The following is a 23767-nucleotide window of genomic DNA, read 5'->3' on the forward strand; positions in this document are numbered from 1 at the left end:
AGTTCCACCAACGTCTGCTGGTCCTTGGTAGTGCTTTCTGGCACAGGTACCTCCTGCTTAGTAACCGAGTTCCAGTAACATCAGCTGGTCCTCGGTAGTTCCATTGGCTCTTGTACCTTCTGCTACCCATCCGGGTTCCAGTACCGTCAGCTGGTCCTCGGTAGTTCCATTTGCTCTTGTATCTTCTGCTACCCATCCGGGTTCCAGTACCGTCAGCTGGTTCTCGGCAGTGTCTTTGGCACGGGTACTCCCTCCTGCCCAGCCTGGTTCCAGCACGCCAGCTGTTTCCGGGTAGTGTCAACGTCACTTTGCCTCCAATGCGTTGTCCTGTCGTGTTGCGGTCGGGTTAGCCGACTCTATGGTGCCTGCAGTTTAGGTGACTCCTATGTGGGCTGCGGGATCTGGCAATGAAGGCTGGTTCCATAGTGCCAATAGGACAAGCACCCTCTGTAGGACTGTGGGTTTTGGTAACTGCGGCCGGCTCGCGGCCTTGAACTTTTTTTTTACATGGGTACCTTCTGCTACCCATCCGGGTTCCAGTACCGTCAGCTGGTTCTCGGCAGTGCCTTTGGATTAGGTGCCTCCTTCTCGGTATCCAAGTTCCACCAACGTCTGCTGGTCCTTGGTAGTGCTTTCTGGCACAGGTACCTCCTGCTTAGTAACCGAGTTCCAGTAACATCAGCTGGTCCTCGGTAGTTCCATTGGCTCTTGTACCTTCTGCTACCCATCCGGGTTCCAGTACCGTCAGCTGGTCCTCGGTAGTTCCATTTGCTCTTGTATCTTCTGCTACCCATCCGGGTTCCAGTACCGTCAGCTGGTTCTCGGCAGTGTCTTTGGCACGGGTACTCCCTCCTGCCCAGCCTGGTTCCAGCACGCCAGCTGTTTCCGGGTAGTGTCAACGTCACTTTGCCTCCAATGCGTTGTCCTGTCGTGTTGCGGTCGGGTTAGCCGACTCTATGGTGCCTGCAGTTTAGGTGACTCCTATGTGGGCTGCGGGATCTGGCAATGAAGGCTGGTTCCATAGTGCCAATAGGACAAGCACCCTCTGTAGGACTGTGGGTTTTGGTAACTGCGGCCGGCTCGCGGCCTTGAACTTTTTTTTTACATGGGTACCTTCTGCTACCCATCCGGGTTCCAGTACCGTCAGCTGGTTCTCGGCAGTGCCTTTGGATTAGGTGCCTCCTTCTCGGTATCCAAGTTCCACCAACGTCTGCTGGTCCTTGGTAGTGCTTTCTGGCACAGGTACCTCCTGCTTAGTAACCGAGTTCCAGTAACATCAGCTGGTCCTCGGTAGTTCCATTGGCTCTTGTACCTTCTGCTACCCATCCGGGTTCCAGTACCGTCAGCTGGTCCTCGGTAGTTCCATTTGCTCTTGTATCTTCTGCTACCCATCCGGGTTCCAGTACCGTCAGCTGGTTCTCGGCAGTGTCTTTGGCACGGGTACTCCCTCCTGCCCAGCCTGGTTCCAGCACGCCAGCTGTTTCCGGGTAGTGTCAACGTCACTTTGCCTCCAATGCGTTGTCCTGTCGTGTTGCGGTCGGGTTAGCCGACTCTATGGTGCCTGCAGTTTAGGTGACTCCTATGTGGGCTGCGGGATCTGGCAATGAAGGCTGGTTCCATAGTGCCAATAGGACAAGCACCCTCTGTAGGACTGTGGGTTTTGGTAACTGCGGCCGGCTCGCGGCCTTGAACTTTTTTTTTACATGGGTACCTTCTGCTACCCATCCGGGTTCCAGTACCGTCAGCTGGTTCTCGGCAGTGCCTTTGGATTAGGTGCCTCCTTCTCGGTATCCAAGTTCCACCAACGTCTGCTGGTCCTTGGTAGTGCTTTCTGGCACAGGTACCTCCTGCTTAGTAACCGAGTTCCAGTAACATCAGCTGGTCCTCGGTAGTTCCATTGGCTCTTGTACCTTCTGCTACCCATCCGGGTTCCAGTAACATCAGCTGGTCCTCGGTAGTTCCATTGGCTCTTGTACCTTCTGCTACCCATCCGGGTTCCAGTACCGTCAGCTGGTTCTCGGCAGTGCCTTTGGATTAGGTGCCTCCTTCTCGGTATCCAAGTTCCACCAACGTCTGCTGGTCCTTGGTAGTGCTTTCTGGCACAGGTACCTCCTGCTTAGTAACCGAGTTCCAGTAACATCAGCTGGTCCTCGGTAGTTCCATTGGCTCTTGTACCTTCTGCTATCCATCCGGGTTCCAGTACCGTCAGCTGGTCCTCGGTAGTTCCTCAGCTTTCTTGTACCTTCTGCTACATTTCCAAGTTCAAGCTTTTTGAAATGGTTCTTGGTAATCACTCTGGATCTCCCTGACGAGGACCCTGAAGACGAGGACCCTGAAGACCAACCCTAAGAAGACGAGGACCCCGAAGACAATGACCCTGAAGACGAGGACCCTGAAGACCACCCCGAAGAAGACGAGGACCCTGAAGACCACCCCGAAGAAGACGAGGACCCTGAAGACCACCCCGAAGAAGACGAGGACCCCGAAGACGAGGACCCAGAAGACCAACCCGAAGAAGACGAGGACCCCGAAGACGAGGACCCCCGAAGACGACGACCCTGAAGACCACCCCGAAGAAGACCAAGAAGATGACCCTGAAGAAGTTGACCAAGAAGACAAAGAAGAGAAGACAAGCACCAAGATACAGAAAAACAAGAGACAGAAAACCAAGAAGCAGAAATACAAGAAGCTGCAGAACAAAAAGCGGAAGAACATTAAGCATAAGACTAAAAATCAGAGCAAAAGATAATATCTAAATTATAAGCAGAAGATGACTAAGCAGTGTATGGGGGTGAGTCCGTTCCTCCTCGTGGTGCCCCTGGAAAAGACCTGCTGCTGCAGGCCAAACTGAACGCGGACAAATCCTGTTGTAAATCTTTTGTGACGGGCAGAACGAAAGGTGTAATGTCCAACCTTTTATAGATAACAACTACAGGAATGCCTGTCACAAATAAGAATATGATGAAGAAGAAGAATATGAAGAAGTAGAATATGAAGAATGTAAAAAAAAGAATAATACGAAGAAGGTGAAGAAGAAGAAGGTGAAGAAGAAGTGGATGAAAAAGATGCTGAGGATGATGAAGGAGAAAGTGTGGGAGAAGTAAAAAAGAAGGTGAAGAGCATGGAAGTAGTGAAACATAAATATCTGACAAAATATAAAAATACTTAACATAGTTAATATTTCCGTAACTCAGAACATAATAAAAAAATATTAATTCCTGCTATTCCATTTGACTGGGCTAAACCTCTATGCCTTTATTGTCTCCCCCACCTCCCCCAATACATTCTACATTATTCTTAGTTGTTTTCCTTCATGTAGAAATAACCTACAAGGAAAGAAAGGGTTTATTTTAATTCCGATATTTATGTCCCATTGACTTGCATTGGTTTCCGGTATCGGAATCGGCGATATCCGATACTTTTTCGGTATCGGTCCGATCCAATCCGATCCGATATTTCCCGATATCGGAAGGTATCGCTCAACACTACTCTTCAGTAATAATTGGCCATTGAACAAGAGCTCTGAGAACTGTGTCCTATCTCCTGGCAGAGCGAGTTGCGTTATACTGTATGTGTGTGACGCGCCCCCTGGGCCGTGGGGCACCCAGAGCCGGGCCTTGTAGATGCTGAGGATTGTAGTCACCGTGGCGGCGACCCGGTCCGTGACCCAGGGCGGTCAAACCAGGGTAGTCTATGTGTATAGGTTATATATAGTCCGACTACGCCACCTGTGGAATGCGGTTATTGGGAACCGCCGCTGCGGAGCAGTCCGCTGAAGCTGGTAGTATGTGCAGCAAGGTGATGTAACTCCCCACAGGAAGAGTGGAGCTTCAGGGCAGTGTGTGAGGATGATGGTGGTGATGGTGCAAGGTGTCGCAGTGCGAGAATAATCACAGAGTCCAAACGATGCAGTCCCAGATCCTTTACTCACGGTTAAAGTGGTTCCAGTTACAGCGCCAGTATAAGAGCCCACGGCGTCCTGTGCTCACGCAGTGAGGGGCTCTGACGACCCTCCGATATCTCCAGAGTATTTATCAGGACCCCCTTCTGTGTGTCCTCTCTGGCCTTCTCCCTGCACCTCACACCTAGTAGAACTCCTGTCCGGTGTCCTCGGGCCTTGGTGGGCGACGTGTGTTCCGTCCCCTGGGTCCTATGCGGCCACCTTCCTAGCACACTGGTATGGACTTATGGTCTGCGGTATTTGAAATGCTGCAGCCTCCGGTTCTCTAGTTAGGCTTTGTAGCTCTTGGCTAGTTAAGGGACCGGTTCCCTTTCTCCGGCCTGACCCCCCTACCTCCTGGCGGCGGGCGTACGGGTGGCTTGCTGCATGGCCCGTACCCCTGGGGTCCCTTCTCTCCTCGTTCCTGGAGCCTTTCCTGCTCCCTCTCCTCTCAGGCCTGGGCCTCCTGATTAGGCCCGCCTCTGGAGCAGAGCTCATGCAGAGCCTCTGCTCCTGTCACTTCTCCTCAGACTGTCTGAACGGAACTCTACTCTCTAAGATGGTTCCTCCCTTTTATACTCCTACTCCAGTGCTCCCAGGATCTATGTCCTCCACCCATCCACCACATAGTTCCCCCTCTCTAGGTGGTTCCTCCCCACTCCAGCCAGGAATCAGGGATTGTGCTCTCCCGTAGGAGCAATCTCGCCCTGTCCCCCGGAAATGTGGTGTAGTGGATGTAGTGTTAGGGTCCTGAGCCATACTCCTTCCTTACCTTAGAGTGAGACACCACACCTCTGGGTGAGATGCAATACCTCTGTGGTGACCGAGCCCTCAGGGGCGCCACATGTGTCACTCCACAACAATAGCGTACTGCTAATCCAAAGAAGAGTCGTGGATGCCGGACGGTAGGAGACGGTTCACAGGGCTTTCATCCAGAATCCACATATTACTAAAGTGGCAGGTGGACCGAGTCCTACAAATCGATTCTCACCAATGTTTTCCAGAAGGTTTCTTGAGCCATGGAGTCTTGAGAAGCTAGTGTGACTTCCAAAAAGTAGCATGGCTGAGAGCGAAATTATCTGGCGGTGTAAAGCTGGATGACAAGTATGGGTATACATCAGTTTCTGACATATACCACCAATGTAGGGTTCAAACGCAAAGTGTGCTTTTCTTCTACAAGATATTGATGGGTCCTCCAAGATGGGGCAAGATTGGACCTATAGTGATCCAGGCCAACAAAATAAATGAAATGCCCATGAGAGATCTAATTTCTTTGGAGGACACTGAATCTTAGCATGGCATATAGACACGTGCGTTCCTGAGGTCTTCCTGAGATGGTGGCGCTGAGTTTATGGAAGGTTGACTCCTCCGGATATCAATGCCATCTCTGAATGAAATCCAACAACGTTAATATAATGACTTTTCTTGGTGTGAGACATGATGCACCGTGTTTTATTGTATTTTCCTCAGTTTACAATAAACCCTCACACTTTATTCCTGAAGAAACCCTATGAATTTCCTGAGCTTGTAAAACCCGCTATATGTTTGTTCAATGGAACGTATCACTCCAACCAATTCGTATTTGATATTACAATAGCCGGCACGGGCAGGGGTACTCTTACCTATATTTTTCTACAAAAGCTATCACAGTTTAACCTATTTTTTTTCCTACGCTTTCAGGAACCAACCAAACAAATGCCATATAAGTAATGTGTTGGGGCAGGTTCTCCTAAACATGTGATTACCTGGGATATAATAGTGTTTGGAGGAGGGTGTATGTAGGTATAAAGACGGCTGGTTTTACATGCATCATAATAATTTCCACTAGGCGTAGTAGAGGAGCACACTATCATCATAGCCATTGTATCGTGCCTGATTATAGATGTTACTAGGACTAGTTTATGGCTACTGGAGGCCGCGCTTCGTAGAAGCTTTCATTACCACTCTGCATGTGTTATATATACTATTCATACAAACGTATATTTACCGCCTGGGACCATTCACTGTTACCCACACTAGACTTTATTTTATTACGGATAGATTAAGTATTAGATGGTGACTCTACATGTCCGAGCGGTCACATCAGTGTAAGGTCATTCCATGAGAAAGATAAGGGCAGATGTCCGGGCTCGGGATTCTGTTGAGTTATCAGTAAGGCCTCATTCAGACATCCGATTTTCTCATACGAGTGCTATCCGTAGTTTTCACAAATATCACTTGTACCTATGATGGTCTATGGGGCTGTGCACATGTCCGTGATTTTTCACATCCACAGAAAATCACAGTCACATGTCCAATTTTGTATCAAAATCAACAATCAAGTCTACGGAGCCGTGAAAAGATTCCACCACACTCGGACTATATTCGAGTGCGGTCCGATTTTTCATGGGCTTTTAGAAAGGAGAAAGTGGGGAAATCTTTTTTTTTTTTTTTATCCATGTACGAAAAAAACTGATGACACTCGGACCAAACTCTGATCAAAGTCTGATCAAAATAATAGGTCCGTTTTTTTCATATGTGAGAAAAATTGACGTCTGAATGAGCCCTACGAAGGTTGTGTTGGAGGGGTATGACAATTGCCAACTGTTTGGCGATTCTTACATTAAGAAACTCAAAACAATGGTCCACCGAATCGTGGGGTCTCAAAATAATGACCCACTCACATTTGGGGGCTGAGATCACTGATACCCGAGGTCTCTGGACAATGATAAAAAAATAAATTGGGGTTTCAGACCATAGGTGTGCTAACAATAAAGGTCTCAAAAAAATTATATGCTGATACTTAGGAGTCTTTGGACAGTATTATTCTTATATTACAGGGTTCAAGCCTACTGATACATGGACATTTGGGATCTCTGGACAATAATTATTGATTTGTAATTGGGGTCCTAGAACTATCACACACTGACACTTGGCAACTCCAAACAATGACACTCTGACACTTGGGGTCTCTGGGTGACATTTGGGGGTCTCTGAGTAATGACACACTGACACTTGGGGTCTCCTACTGACACTTGGCGTTTCCAAACAATTACACATTGGGAATGAGGGATTCTGGACAATGACATACTAAGACTTGGGGTCTCTAAACAATAATATACTAGAAATTGGGGTCTTTGGACAGTGACTTAATGGGACTTGGGGTCTCTGGACAACAATATACTGAGAGTTGGAGTCTCTAGACAATAATATACTTGAACTTGAGGTCTTTGGACAATGACATATCAGGACTTGAGATCTCTGGTCATTGTATAGTGAGACTTGGGGACTGTGTACAATTACTTACTGGGACTTGAGATCTTTGAACAATGACTTATTGGGACATGGGGTCTCTGTACAGTGACTTTTGGGTGTGTTTTTTTTGGAAAATGATATACCAAGACTTGGGGTCTCTGAACAATCGAACATTGGGGCTACTTGTAAAATTAAACCTTAATTGTGTTTTTCACCAACACTAGATCAATGTATTGTCTTCGGTGGAATGCATGGCACAACCTCCAAATCTCAACCCAATGAGCATCTGTACCATAGAGGCAGCACATGAAGATAGGGGACCTAGTCTTGGTGTTGCCATCACTTATTTCAATGACTGATAATCTGGTTATTTCCCATCGTTTTAACACAACCGTTGTCATTTTTGTTGGTTCTCAGTTCTAATTTTTGTTTTTGTTTCTTAACGCCACCTGACAACCTAAGAAACCCAACAATGTCTGTTCTGTACCAGGGAATGTCTCCATTACCGGGCAGTAGAACCAGGCTTTCACCTATAGACAATACTGTTACTTTTCATATTGATCTATGCAAAGAAGCTGGTCTTATTCAGAAGTGGTGATTTACATATTTGTTTCAAGGCAGTTTACTCCGACCCTTCCAGTTTCTTTTCCAGGATCAGCACTGGCTGTATGGGAACGTATCCTAACTGATGATATTTTTGGAAAACCAAGGATGGATATAATTAGGTGTCAAAAGGGCAACTGGTGATAAGTAACGACTGATGATATTTGAGGTTTTCCATTTTTATTTATTATTTTTTAAAAATGTCCCGATAGGTTCACTTTTAGGGCTATTGTTAGGATGGAGGAGAGCTCAACCCAAGCCTCACCTCACATGAAGGGTAATATACAGTGAACAATGAAGTGCAGAGAAATTCCAGGAGGTGGTGGCCGGAGTGCATGGTGTCTGCTCACCCCCTCCATAAACACTCACCCCCCTCTGGCTCAAGTTTCAAAGCATGTTTGGAGTTAAGATACCTGTGGGTTGGGAATGGAAGCCCCCCTGCCCATCAAAGGTCCCCTGATTACTTTAGCAGTTTTGTGGTCTGGTTGGTGGTGGTCTGATAGCTGTGAGGTGCACTGACATTAGAGGTAAATATTCGCTCCATGGTCCATGTAGGTCCTTAGATGGTGGCTACTTGCTGTGTTTGTCCAACTGTGGGAACTCCTGTAAAACTCAAGTTGCATCTTCCAAATGGCCACAGAAGTCTTTTAACAGTATTTTTCACTGTGAGAATTTTTGTCTAACAAAAAAAAATCCAATTTATGTGAGCATTATGGCCCATGGGCACCTAGAGCACTCATAAAAGTTTAGGTGCAAGTGGCAAAAAAGTGCTACCTAAATTAATCTTATACCATGGCTATACTTATTTGGCCATTGTTATTTTACTTAAATGCATCTAACTGGAGATAAATATAATTTTTGCAATTGGGTTTCATGAAAAATGTTGCACCTCTTGCAGGATGAGTTAACTGAGAGTCTGTCAGTGAGCTGGCTATGAAGGTCTGGCAGGGAGTTTGTAACTCTTTTATCTTGTCTTTTTATGAGCTCTTGTCAGCTGATTTCTGACCACAGACCACATCAATGTTGAATATACAGGGAAACAAAGATCCTGTAAAAGCCTAACGGTGCAAAAAAAAAATTTAAGAAAACTTAACTGCAAAAAATATTTTCAGCCTCAAATGTATACATTTAAGTTGAATAAAATGCCCCCAGAGGTGGACAACCACTTTAATATAAAGGTATTTTAGCTGGGCTTCCTTAAAGCCCCCATGCACATTAGACTAAAGTCGTCCGAACCCACCGATATCGGCAGGATCTGCTGACAGTCTAATGTTTGAGACTCTTCTGACTCTTCCCTAAGAGATGATGTTAGAGAAGAGAAGGATCCGACCTGTAGGATTTCCAAAGACCGATCCTTTTGTGTTTCGGGAGATAAGCCGCTGTCAGAGGACACAGGAGCACTTGGCCGAGCGTTCCTATGTATGGGGGAGCGGGAAATGAGAGCTGTTGGCGAAACAGTCGTTGAGCTTACAGTTATCTAATGTATATGGGGGGCCTTAAGGCTGACCACACACTTTAGATCACTGTTGGCCAACCCTTCTCACACACATGCAACCTTAGCTTCTTCGACCAACCATAAATGTGCTCTCAATAATGAAAGAAGAGTAAGCGAGAACAAGAGGATCGGCCATGTTGAAATCCATCTTCTCTTGCCCAACATGTGCAGTGGTGCTCACCCTTCCTTCAACCTTTGAACAGTTGCCCATTTCTGGACCAACGGTGGTACCTAATTTTATTCTGCTCCCAACAAGAAAACAAGCCCTGTGAGTTGGATAAAACCATTGAAAATGTTCAGTTTGTCTTAATTGAGGGGCTGTCCTCCAAGAATAGCGCCACTCTTATCCATGGGCTCAGTCTGGGATAAGCTGCAATATCAGACAAGTTTCTGGAAATTCTAAGCAGATCCATTTGTCTAATCATGGATTCCCCCTTTAATCTAAGTCTTGGTTGTGAAACATTCCTTTTTTTGGTGTCTACCACTTTAATGTGTGGTTCTTTGTGAGTCACTACAAATAACCGAGTCCATAGCCTCGTTACAAGCCATACTTGTAAATAGGCGGCATCCATTGTCGGAGATATTTACTGAGCAGTCCTATAAAATAGTTGTCTTCACTCAGATCTACGATCCTACCTACAGGAAAGGAGGTTTATGACAACCTGAAGTATTTCCTTGTGACAACATCAACTATTTCTTTCCCGTTCTAATTGCTATATGAACTTTTTTGTCTGGAGGATATTTTCTTAATGTTTTCAGCTTGATGGATTACTTTAGGAAAGTACTTTACATTCTTGAAGACGTATTACACACTGTAGGGTGACTGATGCTGGGCCTTTCAAGGTAACATCAAGTAGAGATGCTACTGAGAGATATAGGCATGTAGATAAGGTCGGGTAATACTTTGGTGGTCATTCCAAGTCAAGAGAGAAGAGCTTCATAAAGCTCCTTGATTTGTCCTTTAAATCATATTGAGCCAAATACATAGGAACATTGTAATGGCATAAACTAATCATGGAAATCTCCATACATCTGGTTCCTCAAGAAGAAGAATCTGGAGTCACGTGCACCTTGATGGTGATGACGGCGTCCTCCTTCAGGGCCCATTTAAAAGGCATATCGGAAGAAATATGCTTTAAACTGCCCATAGACCTAGATATATTGAGAGCACAACACCAATTTCAGAAAGATCCACCAACAATCTGACATCTTATGGCCATTGTCAAGTGTACTCTCGATGCCTCATGTAGGTTGAAACATGGATTAGATTGGTTGGGTTTTCTAGGTCTCCTGCAGCAAACATAGCAAAGAGAGTCCCAAAGATTAAAATTGACCTTCATAGTTTTGAGCCAAGAACAGAAGGGCTTGCCACTTGTTTAACCCTCCACACTGTTACAAAGAAACAAACCTTTCTCCAAAAAGAGAAAGGGCCACCTCTTTCCCAACATTCTGAGCAACAAGGCCTCATAAGGGTCAAGGGATTCATGTCCTTCTTTTTTCAAATGTAACCTGTCACTAGGCATATCCCACTCCCGCCTCCAAGACTTCTCATGAGCTGCGCCACTTCTCTGGAATGCACTACCCAAGAAAATTAAATTAATTCCCAATACCAACAGTTTTAAGCGAGCCCTAAAAACTCACTTCTATAGACTAGCCTGTCTAACTATTCCAGTTTTGCCCTTGAATTTTTTTTTTCCAAATTTGGTCCCTCATAGCATCTGTTCACACAGCCTCCATGCACTGTGTCTGTACTTGTACACATACTGGTTGTAGACCGGTTCATGCAGCATTATGTGAATACCCTATTTATTATAATCCTGACTGGACCATACAATACAAGCACTTTTTACCATCCACCATTCATGTCTCCCCTATTTCCTCATAGATTGAAGCCTGTGATCAGTGCCCTCACTCGTCCTGGCATCTGATGAATTATGTATTATTCTGTAATGTCTTTATTGTCTCTACTTGTCCCCTCTGAAATGTAAAGCGCTGCGGAATAAGTTGGTGCTATAAAAATAAAAACTATTATTATATAAACTAAATCCACCACCTTCAAGCCCTCTTGAACAACAATCCATCAACCTGTTTATAGGAGCCAAGCTCCCTCGCATATCTAAGAAAATACCTTTTATCACAGACCAGTGACACCCATCATACCAGCCGGTTAGTATATTGAGCGGTCCGGTCCGATGGGTGTCTGGTCTGTCCCCACAATCGCTGGCCTTCCTGCCTTGATTGATGTGGCCGACCTTTTCTTCATCATTCAAAATCTCTGTTCGACTCTTTTGCGCCTGCGCTGAAGTTGACAGGAGCTGCGCATTCGCAACAGACTCTGACGATGACGAAAGAGATGTTGGCCACATCAATAAAGGCAGAGGGGCTGGCGATTACATGGACAAAGGGGGCGCTGAGCAAAGACTAACGACATCCATTGGACCGGATAGGGCCAATTAGAATATATAAAAGGTATTTTCTTAGCTACTCGGGGCAGCTTGGCTCTTATGAACAGGGTTCTAGAGTGTTGTTCAAGAAGACTTAAAGGTGGGGGATTTAGTATATAGGAAAACCTACTGACGGCTTCCCATTAAACCTTTGCTCTTGGCTTCTACCTGGTCTGCCACCCCAGTGTCCATCAAGACCTAAAGTGAGGGTTCGAATCACTAAGCATTGGAAGCCGGTGTTGTAGGGCGGATGAGGAACCTGATGGTCACACCTAAAGCACATTCTGCTAATTGGAGAATATGACACCTAATCTGAGATCTTAATTGATAGCATTTCAACCAACTATCAATAAAATCTGTGGCCTCTTTGGTTCTGATTGAAGAGATCAAGCTGGTGTATGGAGACTTCTAGTCCTCGTCAGCTTAAGAAGAACAACTCAACCAAAGTGTGGGCTTTCTGCTTTGTGGGGCAACCTATTTTTCTATTTAACATACCGCCCATGCATTAATTTGAGCTCCACCCCTGAGTAAGCAAGATATGACAGAGCAATGTAGCAGAGATGTAGCCCATGTAGCAGTGACGCGCCCCCTGGGCCGTGGGAGTATTCGGCAGCCGGGCCTCTGCGTATGCTGGTGGGGGATATCACGGTGGCTGGCCCGGTCCGTGATCCAGGGCGGTCAGTAAAAAGGGGAATTATTTATAAGGGATTTGGAAAGTTCGTGACGCCACCTGTGGAATGCGGCAAAAGGGAGCCGCTGCTGCGGAGCAGTCCTCTGCAGCGGGTGTTACGGCAGCAGGGATGGTGTGGCTCTCCACAGGTAGAGCTAGCTCCAGGGCAGCGTGGGGTGTAATGGAGGATGCTGGGGAGAGACGGCAGGATGGTCCCGGAGGAAAGACGGACACTCAAACGGGGGTAAGCTTCAGTACCTTTTACTGGTGATGGTGCAGGCACGGTCCAGGGTACTCCGGGTGAAGGGTGCACTTTTGAACTCTCCTCAGTGAGCGGGTATAGGGCCTCCTGGTCCGTGGCTTTTCTCGCTAAGCTTCTGGCCTGCCTGGAACTAGGCCTAGCTTGGTTACTGTCTCTCTCTCCCTTGCACCTGCTGACCTGCTGGTAGGGCCTTCGCTTTGGAGATCACTCTCCCTGGACGCTGGGGCCTCCGTGACTCCTAGCCCTGGTACTGTAGTCAGCTTTTGGAAAACCTGGGACCTGTAGTCCTCCAGGGGTTCCGGTAGTCCCTACTGGGTGTAAAGAGTCCCTGTAGGCGCGGACCCGGTGTCCGGTATATATATCGGGGTGAGCCTGGTATGCTCCTCTGCCCCCTTTGCTACTTCTTCCTTCTCTTCTCGCCTTCGGCCCACTCAAGGCCCTCAATAGGCCTTCACACGTGCTGTAGGCCTTGGCTCGCCTAAGCACAGCAGCCAGCGTGCTGCCTCTTCGCTGCTCTCCGAGCGTCAGCACGTTCTGAGCTCTGTCCCTCTCAGTGTCTGAACAGGAACTGAACTAAAAACTCCAAACTAAACGGAGTTGCCTGGCTCCACCCTCCCTATATATATATCCCTATCAGGGCTCCCTCTGCTGGTCTGAGATGGTAGGGTGGAGGTGTGTGAATGTGTGAGGGCCTCTTGTGGAGAAGTCCATCCATGCACCCTTCTGGGTTCTGTGGCACCACTGCGTAGCAGGGCGCCACAGCAGCTATGGGGCCAATAGTGAGGAGAAGCCCATGTCTGGTTGACCTTGTTCCTCTAGCTATTGGTTGGCAAGGACGTATGCTGGCAAGGAAGTGAAGAATTGGCTCAATGGCCATGGACAGGGCATGGAAGGAAAAAGTAATACCAGATCTTTGTGATTTTGGGTGGCAAAACGCACTGATATAATGGAAGGTCCCACGTTAAAAAGAACAATTCTAAGTGTTTATACCACCCAGGCACTAATTTCAGCTCCACTCGTGCATAAGTAAAATATCACAGAGCAATCTTCTCGTTAGTGGTGTTCATATAAATTAATCAGGACTCCCCAATATATAGATGAGATTTGCCACCAAAAATCAGAGAGGTTCGGTGTTACTTTTTCCTTACATTGGGCCAATTCTGCACTCCATTGTACAGCACAGGTCCTTGCCAACCAACAGCAAAGGGAACGAGACCAACTAGGGTTAGACATCTCCTCTCTATTGGCCTCGTAGCCACCACATTGGCTCTGAAGAGAGGAAAGGACGTATTTCTTTATCGCAGTTGACTTGGTAAAGATGAAATACCCTTCGAGGGTAACCGCACATTCGAAGACTGTGACTACATTGTTGTGAAAGGTTGACTATTTCAGTCTTTGACGTCAAACTGAGCATGTGCAACTGGGTGGAGAATTTGGCATCTCGGACAAAATTGTTCCGTACACTTTCGTCACTTGATGTTGACAATCCCACCTGGACTTTTTCTCATGCCTAGCTTATCAGAAATTATACCACAGCTCCAAGCTGGAGCCGACTTTGTGTCGAAACCCATACTGATTTGTTTAGATCAATATATTTCCCTCTGCGCTATGGTCGGAGCGCCCACATTTGCCTGCCCACATCTGCTCATGCAGAAAGACGCAGAAAATTCTCTATTTGGCATTCGAGAAGAGGTTTCGCTGTGAACTATTTCCATCAACCCCTCCCTTCCAACTGGAGCGAGAAGAGTCCCAGCTTGTTTTGCCTGCAATCACTTTACTATTGCAAGGTCTGAAGTGGTTAAATTCCTTTCCAGCTGAGCTGGCAACTAGCTCCCCAGCATGTTAGTCAGATCTCTGTGGGGGGAAGCTAGGAGGAGCCGAATCTGAGAAAGGCAGAAATGTATTCTCATGGGCTCCAAACAGGGAAGGGAAGGGGCATGATGGGGCTTGTATGTTCTCAGAAACTTTTCTTCTTATATTTATCCTTGTAGAGGGCAGAAAACAAGTTTTTAGGTGCAGTCGAAAAGAAAAAAAAGAAGACAAAAGTACAGTTGTAGGAGCAGCTGAGGATTTGCATGTGAGAGAAGGAGAGTATTGTGCAAACACCATAGATAGGGAACTCGCACTTCTCCCCATTACATTGGGTTAATGCTGACAAGTTCAAATGGTCCTACATCTGGAAAGAATATACACATCATATGTGCCGGAGACCCGAGTTCAAATCCCATCGCCTGCTCGAAAACACAGCTATGCTTACAAGCACATTTTGTTATTCAGACTGCGTTGTCTGCAAACTACATTTTTTGTATTATTTTCTTTTTTTTTTTACAATTTTTAGTTTTTTTTTATGTATACAGAGCTCTAAAGCCACTAGACATACAGTAAAAAAATACAAAAATCTACATTTACAGCCTCCACTAAAAGAAGCTTAGTAGCTTGCTGCATATTAATATTACAGTATACAGAAGGCTCCCCCTAGGGGCAACTGCGAAAATCTAAGAATTTTATATTTTTAAAAGGTAATTTCACTGGATTTTTTTTATTTCAACTAAGTATCTTATCTGATTGGCGTTGTTCCCCTAATTTTGGAACAGTTTTTCTTTTTCTTCTGTGCCCCTCTGTTTAAAAGTTATGCCACCGAAAATAATGGTGCAAATTTTCCCTTTAACTAACTGGGCGTATACCATAGAACTTCTCTGTGGGCGTGTGCTTTTCCTACTCTGATGCTGGCCAATGAAAACATGGCCACACCCAAAGAGAAGCTCTATGGTATACACCCAGATAGTTGCAGGGAAAATTTCCATCCTTATTATCAGGGGGTATAACTTTGCAATGGAGGGGCACAGAAGAAAAAGAAAAACTGCCCCAGAATCAGTGGAGCAGTGGCAATTGGAGGAGGGACTCAGTCTAAGTTTAAAAAAATCGAGTGAAGGGTCCCCTTTAAAAGAGTTGTCCAGGATTGGAAATACATGATTCTTTTCCTTTTCCTTTTCCTTTTCCCTTTCCTTTCCAAAAATGGAACGATGAGACCTATAAAGATTTCTTTAAAAAAATATTACAAATTATTTTGAAACAAAAAAAAACTGGATTCTGAAAATAGGAGAATAAGGAGAAAATGAGGTTGCACATGCTTGGTTTTACTCTGTTCCATCCCTTGTTCTACATGGAGATAAGCAGCACCATACAGTATATTTTTTTGGCAGCCACTTATCCTGTGTCCTACAGTAATGTTGGCTGATCCAAGCCTGAAGGCGTTGGGAAGCTATCTCATGTTTTTGGCTAGCATGAAGGAGGTTTATTTTTCAATACCCTATTAGAGAATCTAAAGTCAGTGGAGAGGGGATCCCATGTTGAAGATCTATTAGCCGGAGAGGAAAATGTCTTTAAAAAGTTTTGGCATTACTTAATAATCCATTAATTTCAATGAGAATGGCGTAATGCTGTGTTTCTCCTCTGGAGGAGCTGTAGGGATAGTGTCAAGGGTGTGTCGCCACGAAGATCGTCACGATTACACAGCCTGACTTCTCGCAGCTGACTTTTTGGTGCTTTGTGTTTTTCGGCAGTGAGGGAGTTAATTCTCTCTCTCTCTGTGCTAGACGAGGTCCAGCCTCGCCCAGCTGCAATCAATGCTGCTGTAGTGAGACTCCTTCAAATGCCTGCTGGTCTGTTAGGGAAGTGTCGGTGAAAGCATTTCATGCAGACTAACAGAGCGGATCGTGGTATTTGGAGTTTCAGAGATAAGTGCATTTGGAGTGTTTTTTCCCTTCCTCGCTTTATCATTTATCTCCTTTCCCGTTGGTGTTCCCTCTGTTGTAGTTGTGTAGTTGTTGTATGCAAGGTGGTTTTGGTTTTTCCCTTGTACTGTCTCGTTCGTCTAAGTACTGTGTGTGGGCATATTATTACTTGTCCCCTTTTGTTGTGATCGGGGTCCTTCTCAGGACTAGATTACTTAGGTGCAGGGATCCTCAGGAGGTAGGGGTTACGCTGGCGGCCTGGACCTCTGTACCTTTAACAGTACCTCCAGGTTGAGGGATTAGTCAGGGCCCCAGTTTAGGGTCAGCTTAGGCCCCCTACCTCCAGTATACAGAGACAGCGTGACATTTTCACCGACCACTTAGTTTTTCTCCAGCTACCATGGATCCAGTAGCCGGTCTAGCTCGGCAGTTGCAGAGTTTGTCCATGGAGCTGGCGGACGTTAGGTCCAAGGTTTTGTATCCTCAGGAGCAAGCCGGACCAGAACCTAAAGTAGCTCTCCCTGACAGGTTCACTGGGGGGCGGGACAAGTTTTTTGTTTTCCGGGAGGCATGCAAGTTGTACTTTCGGCTGCGGCCTCGGTCATCGGGGAGTGAAGAACAAAGGGTGGGAATTGTCATCTCGCTCCTACAAGGGGACCCACAATCTTGGGCGTTCTCTCTTCCCCCGGGCTCCCCGGCTCTCCAGTCAGTGGATAGGTTTTTCGCTGCTCTGGGACTCGTATATGATGACCCAGATCGGATCTCCCTTGCTGAGTCTAAGTTACGTAGGATTCAGCAGGGAGATCGTCCGGCGGAGGAATTCTGTTCGGAGTTCCGTAGGTGGGCCACGGACACCCAGTGGAATGACCCGGCTCTTAGGAGCCAGTTTTGTCAAGGTTTATCTGACAAATTACAGGATGTGTTGGCACAGTATGACTCTCCCGCGTCACTGGAAGCCGCTATGGCCCTTGCTATTCGCGTTGACAGACGGCTTCGGGAGAGGTGCGGGATAACTCTACCCCCTGTGATGACTCCACCTCCTACAAGGTCCCCTCATATGGTGGTTCCCCTGGTCAGTCCAGAGGAGCCTATGCAATTAGGAGGGACATCATTTCGGGGGAGGGGACCGGTGGTGCGCCATAAGACAGGAAGGTGTTTCTTCTGCGGGAGAAAGGGACATTTTATTGGGGGGTGTCCATCCCGTCCCTTGCAGAGTGAAGAGTCGTCGGAAAACTGTTAATCCCAGGTTGTGTGGTGGACGGCAATCTGGGAGTAGGTATTTCGTCCCTAGGTTCGTCTCAGTTTCTCGTACCGGCGGAGGTGGTGGTGGGTACGAGAACTGAGAGGATATCTGTTCTTCTCGATAGTGGGGCCGGGGCTAATCTGGTTGATGCTCGGTTTGCCCGGGTTCAAGGTATGCGATTGAGTGAGTTGGCTAAACCCATCCCCATATTCTCGATCGATGCCAGGCCTCTCGGTCAGGGAAGTTTTTTGCAAGCTGTGCATGACGTAAAACTTCAAGTGGGGGCGATACATAAAGAACTGTTGTCTTGCTACGTGTTGGAGGGTCTTCCCACTCCTATAGTGTTGGGCCTTCCTTGGTTAACTAAGCATAACCCGGTTATTAATTGGCAAACCAGAGAGATAAGCCAATGGAGTAAATTCTGTAATAAAAACTGCATGAACACGGTCATCGGTGCGGTTACTCCTTGGGTCTTGCCTCCATTTCTGGCGGACTTTGAGGATGTATTCTCGGAGAAAGGGTGCCAGGAACTACCTCCTCATCGCGAGTATGACTGTTCTGTAAAACTGCTCCCTGAGGCCAAGTTACCTAAAGCTAGGTTGTATAACCTTTCTGGTCCTGAGAGGCAGGCCATGAAGGATTATATTTCAGAAAGTCTGGCTAAGGGGCATATTAGACCTTCATCTTCACCGGTGGCTGCGGGGTTCTTCTTTGTTAAGAAGAAAGATGGAGGCCTACGCCCTTGCCTGGATTTCCGTGAACTTAATCGGATTACGGTCCGAGATCCGTATCCGCTCCCACTTATTGCCGATCTCTTTAATCAGATCGTGGGCGCCAAATGGTTCTCTAAGTTGGATCTCAGGGGGGCGTACAATCTGATTAGGATGAAGGAGGGGGATGAGTGGAAGACGGCGTTTAACACTCCGGAGGGGCATTATGAGAACCTTGTCATGCCATTCGGTCTGACTAATGCCCCGGCGGTGTTCCAACACTTTGTTAATGACATTTTTCGCCGCTTGGTGGGACAGTTTGTTGTCATCTATCTGGATGATATCTTAATTTACTCGCCGGATCTGGTGTCTCATCAGGAGCACGTTAGGCAGGTGTTACAGATCTTGCGGGATAATAAACTGTATGCCAAATGGGAAAAGTGTGTGTTCGCCGTACAGGAACTCCAGTTTTTAGGCTTCCTGGTTTCAGCGTCCGGTTTTCGTATGGACCCTGGGAAAGTGCGGGCAGTTCTTGAGTGGGATCGGCCTGAGAATCTTAAGGCACTACAACGTTTCCTGGGGTTTGCTAATTATTACCGGAAGTTCATTCGTAATTTCTCGTCCATGGTTAAGCCTCTCACAGACATGACTAAAAAGGGGACGGATTTTTCTAGGTGGTCTGACAAGGCTTGTCAAGCATTCTCCTCCTTGAAAAAATGTTTTGCCTCGGCACCCATACTCATTCAACCTGATGCGTCACAGCCATTCATTGTAGAGGTAGACGCTTCCGAGGTAGGGGTGGGAGCAGTATTGTCACAAGGTTCGTCCCCTGGTAAGTGGCATCCGTGCGCCTTTTTCTCTAAAAAATTGTCGTCCGCTGAGAGGAATTACGATGTCGGCAATAGGGAACTCTTGGCCATTAAGTTAGCTTTTGAGGAGTGGCGCCATTTTTTGGAGGGGGCAGTCCATCCGGTCACCGTCATCACCGATCACAAGAACCTGCTATATCTGGAGTCCGCGAAACGTCTGAGTCCCAGACAAGCTAGGTGGTCATTGTTTTTTACCAGGTTTAATTTTGGCGTTACATATCGTCCTGGGTCAAAAAATGTAAAGGCGGATGCCTTATCTCGTAGTTTCCCTGGGGCCGGGAATACGGACGACCCGATTCCTATCCTTCAGGAGGGGGTGGTGGTTTCGGCAGTATGCTCTGAGCTGGAGGAGGAGGTATTGGAGGCTCAGGGGGACGCCCCTGTTGGACCTCCGGGGAGACTGTTTGTTCCAGATCAGTTGCGACAAAAGGTGATCGAGGCACACCATAACTCAGTTTTTGCAGGACACCCGGGGAGTAGAGCAACTGTGGATCTCCTCTCGCGTCGGTTTTGGTGGCCTAACTTACATAAGGAGGTGGTAACTTTTGTCGCGTCCTGTGGGGTTTGTGCGCGCTCTAAGACCTCACATACCCGTCCGTCTGGGGCCCTCTTACCTTTGAAGATCCCGGAGCGTCCTTGGACTCATCTGTCTATGGACTTTATTACGGACCTCCCTCCGTCTTCGGGTAAAACGGTCATACTCGTTGTAGTGGACAGGTTCAGCAAGATGGCACATTTTATCGCTCTTCCGGCTCTCCCTAATGCTAAAACTCTTGCGCAGGTGTTCATTGGGGAGATTGTGAGGCTTCACGGGGTACCCTCCGAGGTGGTGTCTGATCGGGGGTCTCAGTTTGTGTCCAAGTTCTGGAAGGCGTTTTGTGCACGGCGGGGGATGCATTTGTCGTTCTCATCGGCTTTTCATCCTCAGACCAATGGTCAGACGGAACGTATGAACCAGAGCTTGGAGACATATCTCCGGTGTTTTGTGTCAGAGAACCAGGAGGACTGGGCTTCTTTCTTACCTCTGGCAGAGTTTGCTCTTAATAATAGGCGGAGCGAGTCCACTGGTAAGTCCCCGTTTTTTGGGGCATATGGTTTTCACCCCCAGTTTTGTACTTTCAGTAGGGGGGGCTCTTCGGGGGTTCCTGAGGAGGAACGATTTTCCTCATCACTCGCTTCAGTATGGAGAGGGGTGCTGAAGAATCTGAATACTATGGGGAACCGATACAAACGTATGGCTGATAGGAGGAGAGTGTCTGGTCCGGACCTAAGTGTGAACGATCGGGTATGGTTGTCTACCAGGAATATAAAACTTAAGGTTCCCTCCTGGAAACTGGGTCCCAGGTTCATCGGGCCGTACAGAATCAGTTCTATTATTAATCCGGTGGCATTCCGTCTTGACCTCCCCCCTACGTTTAAAATTCACAACGTGTTCCACAGATCGTTGCTTAAGAGGTATGTGGCGCCGGTGGTACCGTCACCTTTACCTCCCCCTCCAGTGGTGGTCAAGGGTAACTTGGAGTTCCAGGTATCGAGGGTCATCGATTCACGCTTTAATCGCCGGTCCCTTCAGTACCTGGTTCATTGGAAAGGGTATGGTCCTGAGGAGAGGATGTGGGTTCCTGCGTCGGATATTAACGCAGACCGATTAGTTCGGGCCTTCCACACAACTCACCCGGATAAACCTGGCCCTGAGGGTCCGGAGGCCCCTCGTAGAAGGGGGGGTACTGTCAAGGGTGTGTCGCCACGAAGATCGTCACGATTACACAGCCTGACTTCTCGCAGCTGACTTTTTGGTGCTTTGTGTTTTTTGGCAGTGAGGGAGTTAATTCTCTCTCTCTCTGTGCTAGACGAGGTCCAGCCTCGCCCAGCTGCAATCAATGCTGCTGTAGTGAGACTCCTTCAAATGCCTGCTGGTCTGTTAGGGAAGTGTCGGTGAAAGCATTTCATGCAGAATAACAGAGCGGATCGTGGTATTTGGAGTTTCAGAGATAAGTGCATTTGGAGTGTTTTTTCCCTTCCTCGCTTTATCATTTATCTCCTTTCCCGTTGGTGTTCCCTCTGTTGTAGTTGTGTAGTTTTTGTATGCAAGGTGGTTTTGGTTTTTCCCTTGTACTGTCTCGTTCGTCTAAGTACTGTGTGTGGGCATATTATTACTTGTCCCCTTTTGTTGTGATCGGGGTCCTTCTCAGGACTAGATTACTTAGGTGCAGGGATCCTCAGGAGGTAGGGGTTACGCTGGCGGCCTGGACCTCTGTACCTTTAACAGTACCTCCAGGTTGAGGGATTAGTCAGGGCCCCAGTTTAGGGTCAGCTTAGGCCCCCTACCTCCAGTATACAGAGACAGCGTGACAGATAGTGAACCCTTGCTGCTAGGTGCCACACGCATTGGAGGACCAGACATGTTTCTGCAATGCACAAACAGCCCAGTGCTTTCAATATGAATGGTGTAATGCTGCATTTCTCCTGTGGAGGAGCAGTAGGGGTAGTGAACCTTTGCTGCTAGGTGCCCCACATATTGGAGGACCTGGCATGTCTCTGCAATACACAAGCAGCACATTGCTTCCAATTAGAATGGTGTAATACTGCATTTCTCCTGTGGAGGAGCTGTAGGGGTAGTGAATCTTTGCTAATAGGTGCCCCAAACATTGGAGGACCTGGCATGTCTCTACAATACACAAACTGCCTATTGCTTCCAATGGGGATGGTGTAATGCTGCATTTCTCCTGTGGAGGAGCTGTAGGGGTAGTGAACCTTTGCTAATAGGTGCCCCAAACATTGGAGGACCTGGCATGTCTCTACAATACACAAACTGCCTATTGCTTCCAATGGGGATGGTGTAATGCTGCATTTCTCCTGTGGAGGTGCTGTAGGGAAAGTTAGCCCCCTCAAATTATAACTTTCTGGGGGGGCAAAGCAGCAGAATACTTTGCGATCAGCTAATTTTGGAGTCCTAGCCCCACCAACAGGTCAACTTTCAAAACACGTCACCACTCCTATGAGGACAAATATCTGAAGTTATAGATGTAGCCCTAATCATATGGAGCCTGCTTCCCTTCCCTTTATTAATAAGGTGTCTATTGGAGGAACATAACTACTTCAAGACATAACAAATAGAGAGGAATAATGGAATAACTTTATAAATGTGGATACGGGGCGGATTCAATTCTAGATTTTATGATTCACATTCTCTGAATCATTGTCTGTTTCATTCATCAAGCGGCCACCAAAGGGATCATTAGAGGGAAATGTCAGGTATTATGTGCAGTGCAGCAATGCTTTACGGGGTACGGCTGAGCGGCGCCTCTAATGGTTTACCTTCATCTTGTCCCGCAGGAAAGGCAGAAACAGCTGCAGACGGCTCCCTATTTACACAGGACTGCAGGTGAAGGAAGAAGTGTCCATGTCCATGGTATTACTGGTCAGACATCCATGGATCCCTTGAGAATGAAGACAAGCACCTTCTGGGCTCTGATGGGCCAGTAGTGTTTTGGCTGTGCCCAGTGTCAGACTGAAGAACATTGGGCCCACCAGAGGATTTGATTCTGAGGGCCCACCACCTTTCTCCCCCACTCAAGAGCCCCATAGCAGCTGCAAGGTTTGCACTATGAACTCTAGCCAGGGCCAACCGGAGGATTCTCCGGTTCTCTGGTGGGCCAGTCCAACCCTAGCTGTGCCCCAGGGCTAGCTATGCTATTGAGGCATATTGTGGCATATGCATGCACGCTCGACTTGACTGAGTATGCATGTGTTCTGAAAGGGGAAGATGAGCAACTCTCTGCCAGACGCCTCAAAAGGATTAGGCGTTAAAATTCAACATGCCCGATCCTTCTCTCCCCCACCGTGTACTTGCCTTTGAATTTGACTTTGCCTGGAATTTTCAGATACAGTCCCGGCAAATTTGGTCAATCCAGGGCCGAAAGGGGGTCTTGTGTGTTCCAGGACAGGTCAGGGGCATTCTTGGTTATGGACTTAAAAGGTCCTCTTCCCCCAAGTGGTACGAATGCCTCCATCATCTGTTGGGGAAAAGTCCAGAGGCCGAATATTGATGAGATAGTTGGCCGGTCCCACCAAAATCGGTGGGTAAGACTAATATTAATCTACTGTGTATGGTAGCATTTATCAAGGCAGCAGCTACAAGGGACTTCTCATTTGTCTCATTCTTATAATGAAGCCTTCCAAGCAATCAACCACAGGCTTACCATTTATCTTGAAGTCCTAAATGAGCGACCATGGTGCATTCGTTCAGTCTCTTCTTTAAATCGGGGGATTCCACGTGGCGACCCCATTCCTCCTTGATATCAATATACCTTAATGTAATGACATAATAAAGTAACCATGACCCTCACCAGTCCAGCCCCTGCTGTTCCGGATGTCCCTACCAATACTGTAGCAATGGTGTCATATGGTTCATATAACCACTGCATCCAATCATTGACCTTAAAGGGTTATTTCCCTTCTTCATAGATGGATATTGTTCAATAGAGCTTGTAAAAACAAACAGTTTTGCAATTTACTGCTTGTTAAAATTTTCAGTCGTTCTTGAGATATTAACGCTTTTCT

The sequence above is a fragment of the Phyllobates terribilis genome, unplaced genomic scaffold, assembly GCF_046119375.1.
Source record: "Phyllobates terribilis strain yellow unplaced genomic scaffold, ASM4611937v1 Scaffold_7__3_contigs__length_470593459, whole genome shotgun sequence".
Classification (NCBI taxonomy): domain Eukaryota; kingdom Metazoa; phylum Chordata; class Amphibia; order Anura; family Dendrobatidae; genus Phyllobates; species Phyllobates terribilis.